Source organism: Pelophylax lessonae, assembly GCF_965119305.1.
Source record: "Pelophylax lessonae genome assembly, chromosome: 3".
In the NCBI taxonomy this organism is placed as follows: domain Eukaryota; kingdom Metazoa; phylum Chordata; class Amphibia; order Anura; family Ranidae; genus Pelophylax; species Pelophylax lessonae.
In genome coordinates, this window is record NC_138770.1 from 209,081,607 (window position 1) to 209,087,606 (window position 6,000).

General features: G+C 42.8%; 1 protein-coding gene across 1 annotated transcript in view; it reads right to left on the minus strand.

Moving 5' to 3' along the window:
- Positions 1 to 3,281, minus strand: part of SERPINE2 (serpin family E member 2) — a 130,970-nt gene extending 127,689 nt beyond the window's left edge. Inside the window, exon 1 of the mRNA XM_082251377.1 lies at positions 3,139 to 3,281. The gene's annotated coding sequence lies outside the window, so the exon portion shown is untranslated. The remainder of the gene's footprint in view (positions 1 to 3,138) is intronic.
- Positions 3,282 to 6,000: the final 2,719 nt, after the last annotated feature.

Below are 6,000 nucleotides of genomic sequence, written 5' to 3' on the forward strand. Positions count from 1 at the left end.
TTGCCTATTTTCCAGGTCCTCCAGTTTATCCATTATGATACGATTTAATTTGTCCTGCGATTGTTCAGCACCCTGAAATTGGTACAGTTCATCCTCAACATTAGAGAGACGGGATTCCACCTCAGTAATCCTTTGGGAATGTGCTTCCAGCTCCCTTTTTATGCTGGCCATGCCAGCAGCCACAGCTTTCTCTACAGAGGCCGTGATGGAGGGAGTTAAAAGTGCCACTACAGCCTGTCCAATCTTCTCTGTAGAGGGGTCAGGTAGAGGAGGCACAGGGGCGGATTGCTGCTGGGGGATGCCAGGTTGCAGCTGTGAGGTGTCCATACCCGCTGAATCCGCTACGGCGGCGGAGTAGGCCGAGACCGCGGCCTCGATTTGTGAGGTGGCCAGCGGAGGGCGCGGAGCAGCCTTCTCCAGGAACCGCTCCATCGGGCAACATGAGAGTGATCGCTGCCGGGCCCCTGGGACACGATGGGCAGATGAAGAGATGCGGAGGCCGGTGGGGCGTGCTGGGCATAACTTTTAGGCCGATGTAAGGAGACCCGCCGCGGGAGCTGCTGTAGGCTCACCTACTCCATGTGGCGCCGGAACCGGAAGACGGAAACCATTTTAAAGTAAACCTGTACCGATAGAAATGCCATTGCTGATCTCCTTTTAAAAATGTTGGCAGCCTGGATCTTATACCGTTGAAAAAGTGTAGACAAATTTTGAAAGATATCCACATAATGGAGTTAAATGTTTAAGTGTTTTTACAACTTCCTCAATTTTTCTTTGTACTTGTAATCTCCTGTAAATCAGCTTTCAGACCAGACAATGAACAGCTTAAGTTTAGTTCATTGTTTTTAATCAGCACAAGGGACAGTACTTCCATTGAATGAGGAGTGTCCCTTGTGCTAGTGGCTGCTGTCTTAGTCTAAATCTTCTGTCCCCCAACCCTTTAGTGGTAATCTACCGGTGCTACAGGGGTTAATACAGCCACTGGATTTGTCATAAGCACTTGTCAAGACTTCCTCATTCATAGAAATTGTAATTTAGCTTACATAAATAGAAAGTGGTCTATGAATGGCAGATGGCCAATGGCTATATTAATCCCAGCAGCCCCAGAAGATGAGGGATGCGGGGGTGTAAGGGGGCAGAGGATGTAAGATTTCAACATAGCACCCACCGGCACATATGGTACTTGCATTTAAAAAGGAAGTGTCCTATCTTGTGCTATATCCAAAAACAGAACAAATTAACATAAAACTCCTAAATGAGGATTTAGGAATAAAAACAATAAATTAGTGATCGACCGATTATCAGCAAAGCCGATATGCACTTTCCCCGATATATCGGAGTCGGCCACCAAGGTGGCCAATATTTCGGGAAAGTGCATGTACCGGACTGATGCCTGCCGCTAGAGGAATCACCCCGGTACCGGCGTCCATAGCCGACGGTCGGCTGTCTTGTAATGACAACCGATGCGGCTGAGAAGCCGCTCAGCTGTCATTACAAGGAGGGGGATGTCCCCCCCCCCTCCCTCGGCTCGCCTGGGTCTCCCGTCCCACCGGGAGACCCGGGCAACCAGCCTGCACGGCCGCCGAAGACCCGATCGAAGCTGCATTCGGCTCTGATCAGGTCTCCTTGTAAAAACCCGGAAGTGAGGTCATGACATCACTTCCGGGTACTGGGAGCCAGATTAGAAAAAATGACAGCATTCAAAACAGCCAAACGTGGCGTTTTGAATGCTTTTAAGTGCAGAGGAGGGGTTTGGGATCTTTGGGGACCCCAGATCCCTCCACAATAATACCTGTGAAGTGAAAAAAAAATGAATTATTTAAATGTATGTAAATATCAGCCAAAACCGATATGCAATGGCCATATATCGGTATCGGAAACGAAAAACCGATATCGGTTGATCACTTCAATAAACATCACAATATATAATACAAACATGACAATGCTATTACTAAAATGTAGTAGCCATCAGCATCCAGAAGCACAGAAAGCAAATGAAGAGGGCTTACTAATATAACAATAGTTATAGTATTTTTTTTTTTTTTTTAGCAGAGACCCTAGAGAATAAAATAGCAATTGTTGCCATACTAACTTTGTAGCTATCAGCATCCAGAAGCACATAAAGCTAATGAATGAGGGTTTACCAATAGAACAATAGTATACTAACTTTGTAATTATCAGCATCCAGAAGCACAAAAAGCTAATGAATGAGGGTTTACTAATATAAAAACCATAAACATTATAACAACAGTATATAATACAAACATGACAACAATACTATTACTAACTTTGTAGCTATCAGCATCCAGAAGCACAGAAAGCTAATGAATGAGGGTTTACTAATATAACAATAATACTAACTTTTCCTTCTGGATGCTGATAGCTACAAAGTTAGTATTATTGTTATATTAGTAAACCCTCATTCATTAGCTTTCTGTGCTTCTGGATGCTGATGACTACAAAGTTAGTATACTATTGTTATATTAGTAAACCCTCATTTATTAGCTTTCTGTGCTTCTGGATGCTGATAGCTACACAGAATGCTAATGAATGAGGGTTTACTAATATAACAATAATACTAACTTTGTAGTCATCCGCATCCAGAAGCACAGAATGCTAATGAATGAGACGAATAAGGGTTTACTAATATAACAACGGTGTACTAACTTTGTAGCTATCAGCATCCAGAAGCACAGAATGCTAATGAATGAGGGTTTACTAATATAACAATAGTATACTAACTTTGTAGTTATCAGCATCCAGAAGGACAGACAACTTGTAGCTAGCATTCATTATACAACTTTTGACAGCTGGCACATAGATCTGTCCTACAAATACTATTGTCTGATCTTATAGTATGCTCTTTTGAATACACATTTAATTTACAAAAGAGTGAAAGCTTTCTGTCTAGACATAGCTAATGCATTTACCAGTACAGAGACCCTGCAAACCAAATGGTCATAGGTGCCTTGTCTTATCATCAAAGATACAATTTACTCTTCCAGAAACTGAACTGGTTAAATCTAAGATGCTTTTCATGTCATCACATCTGATCAGCCTGTATTTGCCATCACTGCTATAATCCAGAGCCAGCATGACCTTATATATGTGGAGCTGTTATACAAAGGGGGTCCTTACCTCCTGATCTCAGCCACAGCTTCTCTTTCTAGCTCTGCTTGCAGCCGATCAGTGAACTAATAAATGTTCCTCTTGTGATTTCATGGAGTCATCCACTCTGCATCTCCTCCCCCTCTCCATTCTTTGCAGATCACTCCCTCTGTCCCTCCTTCTGCTCCAGCTTCCACTCTTCTCCCACTTTTAACCAGTAGAGGATTTTTATGGGAAGACAAGACATGAGGATCAGGCGATCCTCTCATTGAATAAAGAAATTCAGTGGTGTGATAGTGAACAGGGATCAGACCACATTTTACTGAAAGTCAGATCTTCCCATTTCTGTTTCTTATAACCAGTGCAGCTTTAGATAGTGTTATTGAGGGTTATGTATGGAAAAGCTTTACGTGAGCTCAGAGTCCCTAGAAATTCATTTTTATATGCTGATGACAAAAAAAAAAGACTCCTGACGTGCAGGGGTTAAAGAAGATTTGTAATCATAATCCTGAGAAGAGATTTACAAACTGATCATCGGTGCTCATTAACTATTGTGTTCTACTACATTTTATCATTTTTTTTATCACAACATAAAGCTTCCTGCACATGGGTGCAATTGCACGGGTGGCAACAATACCCTGCAAATTTTGGTGCCCGAGATGTCCTAGTGCTGCATGCAGCTGCTGCTCAAAGACATGCATAGGTGAAGGTAGCTGTATGCAGCTAGGAGCCCTCGTTCACAATGGAGCGATTTGTCATGCGATTTTAGAGGTAAAATTGTATGACAAGTCGCCGCCTATTGCGGGAAATGGCACAATTCCATGCGGCCAGGGCGTTGCCGCATCAATTTGCAAAAGTAGTTCCTGCACTACTGTTGGTGATTTCGGGAGCAACTTCAATAGACATCTGAGCATGAAGCCACCCAGATGTCTTTCAAGTCGCATCTGAAGTTCCACTAAAATGCAGCTTTGAAATTGTGCCATTTCAAAAACGCATTCAATGTGAACAAAGGATATGGGTATAGTAGAGCACATGCACAGACATGGGAGATTTACTAAAACTGATTCAGCTGTGCATAGTAACCAATCAGCTTCTAACTTCGGCTTGTTCACCTAAGACCCTGTTTCTATGGCTGTGTTTCTATGGTGAGAACTGACCCCCAACACCCCCGCGCCACTGCCCAATCCCAGCAGTAGGGGGAGAAGTTCCCTGTACTAGCTGTCATTTTTTGAAATCAGTGCAGCAATGCAGCTCTGTGTGTGAATGAACTACAAGCCCCAAAATCCTATGCAGATGTCGCCTTGTAGTTCTCCATGAACTACCACTGCTCTGTGGAGCACTGTGGTAGTTCATTGATTCTTCCTGTCGGTGTATCTTACCTGTATGGGATCTTGTACAGGCACACAGATACCTGGACAGATCTGCAGGAGACCTGCATGGCACCAGTGATCTGCTGATTTGCTGATCGCTGGTGCAATGCTTTACAGGCTCCAAAAAAAAAAAAAAAAAAAAGTTCCCATCTTTTTATTGGCAAAAAAATGTGCATTTCTTTTATTTATTTTTTAAAAATTATCCTTTAACCCCTTGGAGCCTAAGCCTTTTTCTGACATATTACTTACAAGTTAAAATCAGTATGTTTTGCTAAAAAATTACTTAGAACCCCCAAAACATGTATATATTTTTTTTAGCAGAGACCCTATAGAATAAAATAGAGATTGTTGCAATATTTTATGTCACATGGTATTTGCGCAGCTGTCTTTCATATGCAATTTTTTGGGAAGAAATACACATTCATGAAATAAAAGAAAAAAAAAACAGTAAAGTTAGCACAATTTGTTTGTATAATGTGAAAGATGATGTCATGTCGAGTAAATAGATACCTAACATGTCATGCTTTAAAATTGCGCACACTCGTGGAATGGCAGCAAACTCTGGTACTTAAAAATTTCCATAGTCGGCGCTTTAAAAAATGTTAACGGTTACCTGTTTAGAGTTACACAGGACGGCTTGCGCTAGAATTATTGCTCTTGCGCTAACGATCCTGGCAATAACTCACATGTGTGGTTTGAACACTGTTTACATATGCGTGCGTAACTTGTGTATGCGTCCGCTACTGTGCACGAGCACAGAGGGATGTGGCACTTAAAAAAAAAAAAAAAGTCTTATTTATTTTATTTATTTTTACACTGTCCGTTTTATCACATTTATTGCTGTCACAAGGAATGCAAACATCTCTTGTGACAGTAATAGGCAGTAACAAGTACTCTTTATGGAGGGATCAGAGTTCCAAAAGACCCCAAATCCTTCCTTTGCACTTAAAAGCATTCAAAACGCCAAGTTTGGCTGTTTTGACCTTTCCTTTTTTTTTTTTTAAATCTGGTGCCTTTTGGGCTCCAGTACCCAGAAGTGATGTCATGACATCGCTTACCGGTTTTTACATTGGAGACCCAATCAGAGCCGAATCCGCCTTTGTTCAGATCTTTGGCCAGCCGGCGGATGTGTCGGCTTTTCGAAACATAGAAGCGGATTGGTTACTAAGCACAGCTGCACCAGATTCTGTGTGCACCAGTTATAGGCCCCTTTCACACAGGCGATCCGATCCGCCTGTTAGTTTTTTAGGCAGACCTGATCGAAAGCTCCATGCATCCCTATGGGGCAGCGGGTGTCAGTGGAGACATCTCCGCTGACACCCGCTGCGATCTGATCCTGTCCGTAATATCCGGACAGATGGAAATCCTATTTTCCATCCGTCTGGAGGATCGGATCGGATGAGAATGGACAGGTGGTCTGTTATCATTCGATCTCCCCATAGGAGGACAACGGGGATCTGACAGCTCCATCTCTGCACACAGAGTGGAGACGGAGCTGTCATCCGCCTGCTCAGCCCACAGG